The 15,527-nt window shown below is 41.9% G+C and overlaps 1 pseudogene; it reads left to right on the top strand.

The window, feature by feature from the left end:
- The window catches only part of LOC133756688 (eukaryotic translation initiation factor 2 subunit 3, Y-linked-like), a 30,832-nt pseudogene extending 15,977 nt beyond the window's left edge, over window positions 1-14,855 (top strand).
- The last annotated feature ends 672 nt before the right edge of the window (window positions 14,856-15,527 follow it).

Here is a 15,527-nt window from a genome sequence, read left to right as displayed (position 1 = left end):
TCAAATGATTTCTCTACATTTATTGATACAATCATATGGTTTTTATTCTTCAATTTGTATTATTCAATGTCATGTATCACATTTTAAAATTTGCATATGTTGAAACCTCCCTGCATACCAGGGATAAATCACTTGGTCTGGGTGAATGATCTTTCTGATGTGTTGTTGGATTTGATTAGCTAGCATTTTGTTGAGGGTTTTTGCATGCATGTTCATCAGTCATATTGGTCTATAGTTCTCTTTGCTGTGTCTTTCTCTGGTTTTGGAATTAAGGCAATGTTGGCTTCATAGAAAGAATTTGGGAGCATTTCATCTCTTTCAATGGTTTTGAATAGTTTGAGAAGAACTGGTGTTAACTTTTCTTTAAAAGTCTGGTAGAATTCAGCAGTGAAGCCATCTGGTCCTGGGTTTTTCTTTGTTGGGAGAGTATTTATTACTCATTCAATCCCCCTCTTCTTTATTGGTCTGTTTGGGTTTTGTATGTCTTCAGGACTCAATTTTGGTAGATTGCATATGCTCAGGAATCTATCCAGTTCTTCTAGATTTTTTTCAATTTGTTGGCATATAGCAGTTTGTAGAGATTTCTAATTTTTAAAAATTTTTGTGGTATCTGTCATTACATCTCCTTTTTCATCTCTGATTTTATTAATTTGTGTCTTCTCTTTTTTTTGGTTAATTGGGCCAATTTGTGTGTCAATATTGTTTATTTTTTCTAAAAAAAACCAGCTCTCCATTTCACTTATCTTTTGTATTGTTTTTGTTTAAATTTTTGTTATTTCTTCTATAATTTTATCACTTATTTCCTCCTACTAATTTTTAAATTTTTTTTTTTTATTTTTTTTACAGGCAGAGTGGACAGTGAGAGAGAGAGAGACAGAGAGAAAGGTCTTCCTTTGCCTTTGGTTCACCCTCCAATGGCTGCCATGGCCGGCGCGCTGCGGCCGGTGCACCGCGCTGATCCAAAGCCAGGAGTCAGGCACTTCTCCTGGTCTCCCATGGAGTGCAGGGCCCAAGCACTTGGGCCGTCCTCCACTGCACTCCTGGGCCACAGCAGAGAGCTGGCCTGGAAGAGGGGCAACCGGGACAGAATCCGGTGCCCTGACCGGGACTAGAACCCGGTGTGCCAGCGCCACAAGGCAGAGGATTAGCCTACTGAGCCGCGGCGCCGGCCCTCCTCCTACTAATTTTGTGTTTGGTCTTTTGTTATTTTTTTCCAGGTCCTTGAGATGCATTCATAGTTCATTTTCTTGATGCCTTTCCAATTTCTTGAGGTAGGTGCTACTTGTTATTAGCTTCCCTCTTAACATTGCTTTTGCTGTATCCCATAAGTTTTTTTTTTTTTTTTAAGATTTATTTTATTTATTTGAAAGGCAGAGTTACAGAGAGGGAGAGGCAGAGAGAGAGAAAGAGGCCTTTCATCTGCTGGTTCCCTCCCCAAATGGCCGCATCAGCTGGAGCTGGGCAGGTCCAAAGCCAGGAGCCAGCAGCCAGGAGCCAGGAGCCAGGAGCCTCCTTCGGGTCTCCCATGTGGATGCAGGGAACTTGGGCCATCTTCTACTGCCTTCCCAGGCCATAGGAGAGAGCTAGCTCAGAAATGAAGCAGCCAGGACTTGAGTGAGATCCCATATGGGACGCTGGCACTGCAGGCAGCAGCTTTACCTGCTATGCCATAGTGCCAGCCCAAAGCCATAAATTTTGATATGTTGTATTGTCACCTTCATTCATTTCCAGGAATTTTTTGATTTCCCTATGACCCACTGTTCATTCAGGAGCATGTTCAGTCTCCATGTGTTTGTATATCCCCTGGGATTCTTGGGTTATTTCTTTTTTTTATTTTTAAAGTGAAGCTTTATTATTTTTTTATTTGACAGATAGAGTTAGACAGTGAGACAGAGAGAGAGAGAGAAAGGTCTTCCTTCCATTGGTTCACTTCCCAAATGGCCACCATGACCGGAGCTATGCCAATCAAAGCCAGGAGCCAGGTGCTTCTTCCTGGTCTCCCATGCGGGTAGAGGGCCCAAGCACTTGGGCCATCATCTGCTCCTTCCTGGGCCACAGCAGAGAGCTGGACTGGAAGAGGAGCAACTGGGACTAGAACCCGGCACCCATATGGGATGCTGGTGCCACAGGCAGAGGATTAACCTAGTGAGCCACGGCGACAGCCCTGAGTTGTTTATTTCTAGCTTATTTCCATTGTGGTCAGAAAAGATGCATTATATGATTTCAAGTGTTTTGAATTTGCTCAGACTAGCTTTATGGCCTAGTCTATAGTCTGTCCTAGAGGAAGTTCTATGTGCCGATGACAGGAATGTGTATTTTTCAACTATGGGTTGAAATGTTCTGTAGATACCGGTTAGGTCTATTTGGTCCATAGTGTTGATTAGCTTATTTATTTGTTGATTGTCTAATTCATCTGTCCATTGATGAAAGTGGGGCACTGAAGTCCCCCATTACTATTGTATTGGAGTCTATGTCTCCCTATAGATCAATTAACATTTGTTTTAAATAGCCAGTCACCCTGGAATTGCATGCATATACATTTATTATGGTCACATCTTCCTGTTGAATTAATTCTTTAATCAATACATAGTTCCCTTCTTTGTCTATTTTTTAAAACAATTTTTGTGTTAAAGTCTATTTTGTCTGATATTAGGATGGCTACACCTGTTTATTTTTGCTTTCCATTAGCATGGAATATCTTTTTTCATCCTTTCACTTTCCATCTATATGTATCTTTGATAGTGAGGTGTGTTTGAAGCCTTTGATTCTAACATATGTTAAAAATATCTCAAAAATAAAAAGTAAAAAAAAAAAAAAGGCAATGTGAGGGTCCTTACAGTGACACACATACACAGAAATTTCCCACATTTAAGTTAAAAGTATTTAAGGAAAAATAATTCTCAACCATTCTCCCTTTAACTAACTAGCAAATGCCCCTAGTGATGTTTATGGTTTTTTGTCTTTATTTGGGTTCTACTTGAGATTAATTGTGGCCAGTCCCACACCTTTCACAACCGGTTTTTATGTTAACCTAAGCTACTTTACAACCCATTAGCAGTGAGTGCCATTAGCAGTTATATTACCTCTTTGACTACTCATGCTGAACTCATGTGTAATAACAATGAGGTAGCCTATTAGGAGAAATTCATCTTATACAGCATGACTGAAAAACACTTCTAAGTTTTCCCCAAGTGATATAAAATGCTCCAAAAGTTATAACAAGAGAACATCCAATCTCCCCAAATGGCTCTAGCTGTCAGTAGCTTTATTTTCAATACCAATGGTTGGAAAGTAATGTACTCCTACCCAAGTTTCAAAGTGTATTTATTGGTACTCATTTGCACAGCCTAAGAGATATTTATTTGAAATGACATGAAATTGGGATTTCGATACACCTGATTTAAATCTTCTCTTTGGATAGCACATTTCTGATATAGCAAGAGTCAAAAATATGTATTGTAAATCTGCTGATTGTCATTTATTTGGCAAAGCTACTGCCAGGGACTGTGAGAGGATATGAAAGTTAAAAAAAAATTTGTGGCTAGCATTGTGCCACAGCAGATTAAGCTCCTGCATACTATGCCAGCATCCCGTATGGTACCTGTTCAAATCCTGGTTGCTCCATTTTAGATGCAGCTCCTTGCTAATGTGCCTGGGAAAGCAGCAGAAGACTGCCTACATCCCTGGGTCTGCACCCATGTGGGAGACCTGGATGGAGTTCTAGACTCCTGGCTTCTGCCTGGCTCAGCACTGACTGTTGTGGACATTTGGAGAGTGAACCAGTGGATGGATGATTCTTTTTTTCTCTCTCTGTCTCTCCTTCTGTAACTCTAACTTTCAAATAAAATAAATAAATCTTAAAAAAATTATGTTTTTTTCAAGCAACATGCAGCATACTGATAGCATAACAGATACTTATTGGATACATCCCTTACACAAATAGCCCTAATAAATTATTTTCCTATTCACTGACACAAGAGGTGGGACAAACCAAAACAGCTGTCTGACTAAGAATACTGTTGTAAACATCAAGTATATCAATTTGCTAGATGGTTCAGGCCATGCACCTGCTTTCCACCCCCCCCCCCCCCCTTTTTAAGTGGAAAGAATCTCCACTCTTTTCTCCCTTAGGCTGAATGAAAGAAAGGCAGGTGGGGAAAGCAACAATAATTTAGCCGAAGGTCAACTATGGTCCCCTGCTAATGGCTCTGGCTCCTCCCAGCACCAATTGCCTGAGAATAGGAAATCAGCACAAGCTATTTCTGTGATCAGGAGGTAAAAGCTGGGATGCTGGTGAGGGAGATGTGCTACTCATTGTCTTTTTCCCTTTGAAGAAAAATAATCACTCTGTTTAAACGACACACTTCAGAGCTCATCAGTTTGAAGGATGGTTGGCTGTAGTCAGTAGAACTGATCATCTGTACAAACATCTCCTGCTGCTGGGTCACCCCCAGCCTTTCCCCCTTGCTTCTCTCTCCTGTCTCTGCCACAAAATATGGATGGCAGCAGCACCAAGGTGGACACGCTGGTGGATCTGTAGCAAGATGGACAACCTGTAGCTGGACAACATGTCGTACAAAGCTGGACAACCTCTAGCTTCCAGTGCTTGTTAGAATGATCAGCAATGACTGAGTTCTGTTAACAGGTAGGGCCAAGCATGGGGATTGTGTCCCAAGACTGATGTCCTGTCTGATCCAATCTGTTCTTCTGGATGGAACAGAGCAATGTGACCAGCAGCACCTGCACTAACTTAGACAATGAAAACTCCCTGGAGCACGCCATAGGAGCCTCTTGCTTCGCAGCAACAACAGGAAGTGAGTTAAGGGAACAATGATGATGAGAAGAATGCCCTTCCACCTACTAAACACTTACACACAGGTAATACCACCTTTTAATTGGCCCTTTCCTCTGGGTCAAATCAGATTATTGTGCACTTTAAGAATGAAGACACAGACTTTCTGAGAGAGGTTAAGGGGAGGTACAGGTCATATGAAGGTCAGAACTAGGAGTTGATTCACACCTCCTCTTGGAAGATGGGAATGTGCTCAGTACTTGAAAATATGAGCTCCTGATGAGACTGATTTTTTAAAATATATTCTTTGGAAACTTTTCCTTTACTAACGATACACAATCACTATGGTAGACAATAGATCTTCAGAGTGGGTGAGAATGTAATGACTGTCATTGTGTTTTTGTCCTTCTGTGGGGTACTGAGAAGCAAGGACTACTTATATTATTTATCACTTATCTTTTAGGAAATAGTTGGTTAGCAAGTTAAGACAGTCTTTTAGTCTTTCTTCTCCGTTTATTAAATACAATTGAGTGAACCAGCAGATGGAAGATCTCTGTCTCTCCCCCTCTCTCTGCAACTCTGTCTTTCAAACTAATAAATGAATCTTAAAAAAGAAAAAAGAGAAAATAAATACAATTGATCGAGTTTACCCAACTTGAAAATTTAATAACAAGCTGCTCAGTATATTTGTCCCTTGGCTTTAGTTTAGATGTGAAAGACTGTAAAAGTGGCCTCAATTAAAAATGTAAACTCAGTAGCAAAGTAAAATAACTTATAAAATATATTAAAATTACTATGGAAATAATGTGTCCAAGAAAAAGTACTGACAATTGTAGAGATACTTAATTTGGGAAGTCACTCAACTTTTTTGTACCCTAGCAGGAACAGATAATGAAATGGTCTTATTAAGCCCTCTAGTTCCAATATTTGATCTAAAGCTTGCACCTAGCACAGTATCTGGTCCAAATAAAGCATTACATCAATATACATCCCTTTATTCGCTTGACCTAACCATCTCACAATGTGTACCTATATAAAAAATCATGCTGCACATCAGAAATATGAGTGCTTACAATTTTTGTCAACTATACCTTACTAATATGCAGGTAGATTCACTGAATGATAACTAAGTGTGCTGGATTTTCCTTTAGGCACTTGCTCCATCATCATTAATAATTTCACAACAGCCTTAAAAAATTCTTAAAGGCTTTAGCAAAACAGATAATATACATTCTGTATCCATTTTTTGTTTGGACTATGAAGTGAAAAGTATTCAGATCATCAAATGATGTAAAATGGACAAATAGCCTTTGACAGTAAGATTTTAATTTAAGAAAAAACTAATTTCTCTGCAGACTTTATTCTTATGGAGGATTTCTCAATGTTCTCATTTTCTTCTTTTCTACCAATCACTGCTGTTGGATGCCAGTAATGTGCTCCCTCATGTAAAACACGATGGCTCTATTGCTCCCCCTGGTGAGAAGTGTTTGTTTCATCACACAATTCTGAAAGGCCCAGGCTATCTTCATTTTGCTTTGAAACGTTGAGCTTTTCATAAGATCACGTCAATATAGCCACCATAGAAAAGCAATAAAACCATATTCAGAGGTGCCTTAACCTCTGAGCTTCTCTCTTCCATCACCAAGCCAATCCCAGTCTATTTATAAGGCTCCAAAACACTTAAAGATACATATTGAGTAATTATGAATGCCATTACCTAGGTGGTAAGTGGCACAATTCCCAGTCATTTTTCTGAACTCATAACTTAGTTGTCCTATCCAGGTCCTAGGAGAGAATCAAACATAATCTCATTAGACCCATGCAGGACAGTTTTAGAAGACATTCTTTCTTGAAGATACTAAGCCAGCCCACAAACATCACAGACTGTGTAAAATATGTACATTTTTATTCTGATGTGATAGTCCCTGTTATAGGCCATTTTGTTACTTTAGATTTGTTGCTCCCTGTAGTGGTATTATCCAGTTGATGATTTGATTTCCTTTTGTTCTCACATCCCCAAATGGACTACAAATATAATCAGTGCCTATCACATGAATGAGCAGTGTTCTAGAAGCTTATATATAGCTTTAGTCATTTGGAACTCAAAATAAATTTTCCCCCAGAAACTAAGAAATGACAATTAGTTTCTAAGGGTAACCTCTAAATCAATTTAACCCATACTGAACTGAAATACATTATTAATAGTACCATTTCTGGGGCTGGTGCTGTGGCACAGCTAGCCAATTAGCCACCTGCAGCACTGGAATTCCATATGGGTGCCAGTTCCAGCTGCTCCACTTTCAACCCAGCTTCCTGTTAATGCACCTGGGGAAGCAGTGGAAGATGGTCCAAGTGCTTGGGATGCTGCGCCCACGTGGAAGAGCAGGAAGGAGTCCGTGGCTCCAGGATTCAGCTTGGCCTAACCCCAGTTCTTGTGGCCATTTGGGGAGTGAACCAGCAGGTGGGAAATATCCCCCCCTTCCTCTCTGACTCTTTCAAATAAATAAATAAATAAATGTTTAAAAAGTACCATTTCTAGTATACTTGGATTCTATGAATTTATTTCTCTGGGGAAATGAACTCTGAGGTTTGCCTTAGGATGTTCAGAACTATACCTGCTCTCTCTTGAAAGTCGACCCAGCTTCTGCGTGGCCACTCTAACGATCTGCTTGGAGTGACGAGGGAGATTCACCCTGGGGGAGGGCGTGTGTGTAGGGTGAAGAAAGAAGGGGAGGATTTGTGTCCTTTTCCCAAATCACTACACCTGCCCCTGTCCTACCGTATGTCAAGAACTCTCAGTATTGCATGATGCTTTTCACTGATGAGCGCATACATACTTCAACTGAAAGATGCTACAGCATCAAGCGTGCTTTCAGGGACTCTCCCTGGGTGTGTGATAAAAAACAGGGATCACAGAAAGTCTGAGAAAGCATGTCCCACCCGCACTCACTCACCAGCAGACACACATTGAGCCCTGTGATATTACAGCTATGCTGCCAAGCCCTGGGAAATGGAAGATACAGGGATGATGAAGATAGCATCCCTGCCCAGGGGGCCTTCCTTCTGAAGAGCAGGAGTAACGGGGATGTCGACAGATGCTGACGTAGAGGTAAGGAGACACCCTAGAAAGCACAAGGACTCACAATCTCAAACAACTCTAAAGGGCTCCGAGTACAACAAGGGGCGTACAATAAACATGATCAGAAATTAACTCAGAATCAAGGGGTTCATGCTTCAGATATCACACAGGAAACAGGAAGCCACAGGGAAACAGAGTACGGTTTTTCCCTGGAATGGCCCCTCACGATTCTCAGACACAAATGTGACACGGAAGACAACGTGGGGATATTCTGGCACGGAACATAAGTAGCATAAATTCAAGAGAGAGGGAGAGGGAGAAGGAGAGGGGGAGGGGGAGAGAGAGAGAGAAAGGGAGAGGGGGAGAGAGGGAGAGGGAGAGGGAGAGGGAGAGGGAGAGGGAGAGTGAGGGGAGGAGGGAGAGTGAGGGAAGGAGGGAGGGAGGGAGAGAGAGAGTTCGTTCTTAGCCATACTAGGTTAACATATGTGTTCATCTCCGCTCCCTGACCAAATCTCTTGAAAAGGCAACAATAAAAACACTAGACACACACCCAAGGGCGAAGAGACAATGTGAGAGCAGACAAGAGCTGTTGATTAGGTTTTGGAAACATGGGTAGTTGAAGACAGGGAGGAGAAAGCTTAGCAGAGAGCAGTACCCCAACATTCAAACCTAACAGTAAAGGGCCACTCAGGAGCCATGTGTTTCACAAATGGAACCCCAGAAAGTTTTGGGAATTGGAGGCAACTGGTAGCAGTGGGAAGTACCTGGAGCTGAAGCAGAACCAGTAGCTAGCTGGTGTAAGGTGTGAGGTGAGGTAAGGTGTAAGGATAAGGTGTGAGGTGTAAGGTGTAAGGTGTAAGGTATAAGGTGAAGGTGTAAGGTGTTGAGCTATCAGCTTGTTACCAGAGGCACCTCTCTTTGGCCTCCCAGCGGAAAAAGGGGGGAAGGCTCCCATAGGCTCCAACTGCGAAGCAGACATGGTCATGAATGCCCAGGAGTTGGGGAAAGAGGACATTTTCTTGGCCTCCCCGCCTACGCCCCATTTGCTTCTCAGAAAGGCTGTTAGGGAGCCTTCTGACCCCAGGCTGGAGAGAGGAGATGATTTTTCTCAGGGAAAACTGATCAGCAAAAGGAGTTTTTGAAGGAGCTGACGAATATCTGGGATCTTCCAGAGCAACGTCCAGGTCCCCAGGCCAGACATAAGATTCATTTGTGCACAAAGAGCTTCTGACTGGCATTTAAGATTTTGCTTGTACACAGGATGGGCTGTCAAGGCTTGTGGGACTTGTGAGAAAATTCCAAACCCTACGATAGGACTCTTAGGAAGCAGCTAATTCTGGTATCAGAAAAAAGTTCCACTATCATTAATGTCCTCATGAAGTTAAGGGAAGAAAACACTCATTTAAAAAGAAAGAAAAAGGGGCAGGTGCTATGGCAAGTAAAGCTGCTGCCTATAGTGCTGGCCTCCCATATGGGCCCCAGTTTGCGTCCTGGCTGCTCCACTTCTGATCTGGCTTCCTGCTAATGCACCTGGAGAGCAGCGGAAGACGGTCCAAGTTCTTGGGGTCTTGCACCCATGTGGGAGAATGGAAAGAGGCTCCTAGCTTCTGGTTTTGGATTAACCCAGCTCTGGCCATTGTGGCCATTTGGGGAGTGAACCAGCAGATGGAATCTCTCTCTCTCCCTCACTGCCTCTGCCTCTTCCTCTCTCTGACTCTGCCCTTAAAATAAACAAATAAATAAATAAATCTTACAAAAAGTCAAAACAAAAGTTAAAAAAAAAAAAGAACAAACACAAAGAGGAGAACTTGAAAAATAATAATGGGCCCTTAGAAATTAAAAAAGAAGTTAAGGGGCTGGCGCTGTGAAATAGAGGGTAAAGCCACCACCTGCAGTGCCAGCATCCCATATGGCCACCAGTTCAAGTCCAGGCTGCTCCACTTCTGATCCAGATCTCTGTTATGGCCCAGGAAAGAAGTAGAAGATAGTCCTAGCCCTTGGGCCCCTGCACCCGCATGGGAGACCAGGAAGAGGCTCCTGGCTCCTGGCTTTGGATCGGTGCAGCTCTGGCCATTGCAGCCAATTGGGGAGTGAACCAGCAGATGGAAGACCTCTCTCTCTCTCTGCTTCTCCTTCTCTGTGTGTGTAACTCTGACTTCCAAATAAATAAATAAATCTTAAAAAAAGAAGTTAAAGTACTAATAAAAACTTAAAAAAACATTCCAGTAGAAAAATGGGAAGAGAAAACTTAGTATAGCTTCCACAAAGTGAAACAAAAAGACCAACAAGATAGAAAAGATGGGAGAAGAGATAAGAAAACTTGAAACCATATATCAAATATGATCATATCTAATAACAGGACTTTCAAAAGCCAGATAACAGAGGAAGGAATTTATCAAAAATAATAAATACTGTAGGAAAACTCCAAGAATGCATGAAGAAGAGGAACTTACAGATCAAAAAGGTCCACAATGTGCCCAAAGTAATAAATAAAAGAGGCATTTCATTGTAAAATTTTAAAGTTCATCACCCACAGGGAGCTGGGCATCAGAATGGCCTTCAAGAACAATATCACTCGAAAGGTTAAAACAACAGAGCCAAGCCTTCAGTGATTCTAAGAGAAATGATTTGTCTTTGAGAATAAATACTGATCAAATGTGATCATCAAAAAAGTGATTTCAGATGGAAAAAAGTCCCAATTTGCCCCCATTGAAATCAGTATGAGGAAGCTGCTGAAGAATGCGCTCCACCAAAACGAGGGAGTAAATCAGCTAAGAGAAAGGTCTGGGCCCTGGGAGACCGGAAATCCGATGGGATGAGCAGAAGGGAGCTCCCAGAATGACAGAGTCGGAAGCTGCCAGAGCAAACACTGCAGGTTCCAGGAAAAGAACCGAGAGCCAGAAGGAATGTTTCCGAAGAAAAACGTGAAAGTTATTTGTCCAGTGATTTGCCAACCTGGGAAGAATTTTTAAGGTTCTTTCTGAAAAATTAGGGCCAAATTCTTAATGGGTAGTAAGCAAACAATGTAAACACACATGCAAAATGAACAGACCATGGAAATTATTCACTCCTGAGATAACCAAACCTTGAACAAGAAATGAGATAAAATTACAGTAAACTACATGATTCAGCTGTGAATACCACTTAGGTAATTATAAGCATGTAACAATACAATGTTGAGCAAATAAAAACGATCATTAGCTTCATTAGAAGTACAGGGGAAAGAACAGCGTGTGTAAGACATTGAGACTGGCTAAGAAAGCCAGTAAATGATGTCTACGATCTAACAATGAAGACATGCCACTTAAACATGAAATGTACCCATAAGGGAGTCCGAATCTACAGGGATTGAAAGTGGTTGTCTCTGAAGGGAGGGAAGTTAGAAATGAGGAGGGATGAGAGTGGAGAATGCCGTTTTTCTTTAGTAGGTCACTAGTATTCCTTCTCTTTTGAAAGTACCTACAAGCATGCTTGGCTAAATGTTAACAACGAAATGAAAAGAGCCGCATTAGCAATGTGGAAAGTACTTATGGTACCAAATGCACACCACAAAAGATTGTACCAATTCTATGACCATTAACTATATAAAAGGAGCCTTTAAACCTAAAAATAGTTGTTTCTTTTCTAACTCTAGTGCCATTTACAACGGACCATTTGGAGCCCTTGGCGAGGAGCTGTCACTTTGAAACTACTGCAAGTTTACCCGAGCAACATTGAGGAGTGATTGACTCCATCACACTTTGATGACCCAGTGTTGGCAAGAGAACAGGTCACACTTGTATTTTATTAAATTCATGATATAAATGCTCAGTGCTATGTATTTGAAACAGTACAATATGTAATTTAATTATTGTTAGTTTTGACTAAAGTAAATAAAATTCTACAAGTTCTCTGCTAAATATGAGCTGCTTTATAATAAAACCAAATCATTAAAGTATAGTAAATACAGATGCTTTTACTGTTTTTTTTTTTTATTTGATAGGTAGAGTCATAGACAGTGAGAGAGAGAGGGAGGCAGACAGAAAGGTCTTCCTTCTGTTGGTTCACTCTCTAAATGGCCGCCACGACCGGTGCTGTGCTGATCCGAAGCCAGGAGTCAGGTGCCTCCTCCTGGTGTCCCATGCGGGTGCAGGAGCCCAAACACCTGGGCCATCCTCCAATGCACTCCTGGGCCACAGCAGAGAGCTGGATTGGAAGAGGAGCAACCGGGACTAGAACCTGGCACCCATATGGGATGCTGGCACCACAGGCAGAGGATTAACGAAGTGAGCCATGGCGCTGGCCCCTTACTGTTTTTTTTTTTTTTTAAAGAGTTATTTATTTATTTGATATATGTCTAGAGACGGGGAGAGAGAGAGAGAGAGAGAGAGAGAGAGAGAATCTTTCATCTGCTGGTTCGCTCTCTAGGTGGCTGCAACAGCTAGGACTGGGCCAGGCTGAAGCCTGGAGCCAGGGGCTTCATCTAGACCTCCTATCTGGGTGGCCATTAGTAGGGAGCTGGATCAGAAGTGGAACAGCTGGGACACAACCTGGTGCTCATATAGAATGCCAGCATTGCAGGTAGCGGCTTTACCCACTACGCCACAATGCCAGGAATGATCAGCAGCTATGCAAAGGAAGGGAAGGGAGTGGAGGGCTGTGATGGTGTCTCAGCAGAGCCTCGGCCTCCCAGCAGGTAGTTCTGAAAGTAGGATGGCCCTGTTAGGTGGGATGTTGCTGGCTAAGAGCAAGCAGGCTGGAGCTTTAATGTCCCCAGTCAAGCATCAGAAATAGCTCCCAGAAGGAGGTGCTACCATGTTCTAGTGGCTCTCAGCAGAGAAAGTTGCCAACAATTCTTGGTGGCCCTGGGGCTATCTGTCAACAGCACAACTGCAGCTGTCATTCCCAAGGGGCGGTGGTGTGAGCATCCACTTTGTCTTGTTTCCCTGGCTAGAAACCCCAGAGACATTTTCAAATCATGCTATATTGGCCAACTGTTTGCTACTAAATTGAAATACCTGACAGGAGCCAGGAGCTTCCTCCGGGTCTCCCATGCGAGTGCAGGGGCCTGAGCACTTGGGCCATCTTCCTCTGCTTTCCCACACACATTAGCAGGGAGCGGGATGGGAAGTGGAACAGCCATGTCTCAAACTGACACCCATTACAGAATGCTGCTGGTGCAGGCTGCAGCTTTATCTGCTACACCACAGTGCCAGTCCCTCCAGCAGTTCCTAGGTGAGCTATAGGGTCCATGGTTCTCTCTTTTTCACAAATTATTGGCAGATTATTTATGATACTGAATCCTGGCTTTGACCATATTATGTTTTAGTTAAAGAATCTGAATTTGTTTAGTGTTTCAAGATATGTTAGTTTCTAGTTCCTTTGTCTGGTTTTCAGGGTCCTTAAAGTCACAATTCCCAGCCAAGTGCTATCTCACATGGATGTGCTCCCTATGGCTCTCCAACCCTCTGGTCATTCAGGAGAGCCATTGACCCTATACATGCCACCTCAGAGCTGTGCCATTTCTGGACTGCTCTTCATCTTCATCCATATCCACCTGTTCTGCTTGCTCATTAAAATTAAGCTTAAGGGAGGTTGGGATGATGTTAGGGCAGCCACATCTTTGTTAGGATCTGGCTGCATTGGATGTTTCTAAGTTGACTGCACTGTCACAAGAAATTACTAACAGGCAAGCCACCATTAATATAGCTACCATTAGGCATGTTGCTCATGGGAAATCCACAGTTGGGAAAGCTATTTCTGGCATTCACACTGTCAGGTTCAAAAATGAACTGGAAAGAAATAGTACTATCTAGCATGGCTATGTGAATGCTAAGGTGCTAGTGGAGGAAGACGATGCTGCAGTATTTGATGGAGAAGATCCTGAAACAGTCTCTTGTGGATGTCAAGGATAACTACACATACATTTGATTATGTATATACTCCAGTCAACTAGACAAGTTGTCTGTCCCGGTCATGATACTTTGATGGCTACTATGCTGAATGGTGTAGCAGTGATGGAAACAGCTCCTCTGTTGATAGCTGGTAATGAATCTTGTCCTCAACCTCAGATATCTGAACACAGAATGCCACAGAAATTATGAAACTGAAACATATTTTTATTCTACAAAACAAAATGGATTTGATAAAAAAAATCAGGCTAAAGAAGAGTGTGAACAGATCCTTGCATTTCTACAAGGCACGGTAGCAGAAGGAACTCCTTATCCCAATTTCTGCTCAGTTGAACTACAATGAGTATATATATACTCATGAGTATATAGTAAAGAAAATTCCAGTACCTTCAAGAAGCTTCACTTCAGATCTCTGGCTTATTGTTATTAGGTCATTTGGTGTTAGCAAACTTGGCTAAGAGGTTGATGTCATTAAAGGGATTGTAGCTGGTGGTAGGATTTTAAAAGGAGTTTTAAAGGTGGGCTAGGCAATAGAAATTGGACCTGGTATTGTTTCCAAAGATAATGATGCAAAACTCATGTATAAAGCAATCTTTTCAAAAATTCCATCATTGTTTTGCAAAACACAATGATTTTCAGTATGCTGCTCTAGGCAGTCTTATTGGCTAGCGTTGGAATAAAAGTTGACCCCGCTTTGTGCTGAACTGACAGAAGGGTGGGGCAGGTGCTCAGTACAGTTGGAGCTTTGCCAGAGATCCTCACAGAGCTGGAAATTTCTAATTTTCTACATAGATGGCTTCTAGGTGTATGTACAGAAAGAGATAAAAAAACAGCAAAGGCACAAAAGCTACCCAAGAATGGAATGCTAGTGGTGAACGTAGGATCCCTGTCTACAGGAGGGAGAGTTAGTGCAGTCAAGGCAGACTCGGGATTCTCACTAATCCTGTGTGCACAGAAGCAGGAGGAAAAAATTGCCCTTGGGCAAGGAGTTGAGAAACACTGGCATTTAATTGGTTGGGGTCAGATAAGAAGAGGGGTGACCATCAGGCCAACTGTGGATGACGGAGAAAGCACAGTTAAATACTACATTTGAATGAAGTCAGAATTTCTCTTAGTAACTTAGGGGCATATTTTTGAATTAAAACCAAGGAATAAATTTCATAGTTCATTACCTTAATAGAAGTTTTCAGGTTATTCTTTTCTTGTGACAAAAATTTAACCTCTACTACTTAAACAGCAATCTTTAATAAAGAGCAAAATTGGCATATTGATGGTTTAATGTACAACTTAGCAGAAGTTGATTACTGGCAAACATTTCCAGATTTGTGCATCATTGCCGCATTCGAAGGAAAGTGCTTGTTCCAACTGGTCTTTAATGTATCACACATACCACTTTATCTGCTTCAAATAGTTTTCTTCATAGTTTTTCACACAAACACCAACACTCAGCTTAAGTTCTACCCTTTTCATCAAATAGTCATTGTCATTGGCTCTCTCTGGAGGCTTCAGAGGGCCTCCATGGCTTCCTTTTAAGCAAATCACTGTTTGATGAGCTTTTCTGTCTTAGGGATGGTTGTGTGCCATTTAAATGACGTTTCAGTCAATGGTGGACCACACATATGATGACGGTCCTGTTAGATTATATTATGTAGTGCTATTGTAGCCATCTTCATCTGCGTAAGAACTCTCTAAGATGCTTTCACAATGATGAATTGCCTAACAATTTCTCAGGATGTATTCTCATCACTAAGTGGTGCATGACTGT

Source organism: Lepus europaeus, chromosome 3, assembly GCF_033115175.1.
Source record: "Lepus europaeus isolate LE1 chromosome 3, mLepTim1.pri, whole genome shotgun sequence".
Lineage (NCBI taxonomy): Eukaryota > Metazoa > Chordata > Mammalia > Lagomorpha > Leporidae > Lepus > Lepus europaeus.
Note: the sequence above shows the minus strand (reverse complement) of the source record. Positions and strands in the feature narration are given on the sequence as shown.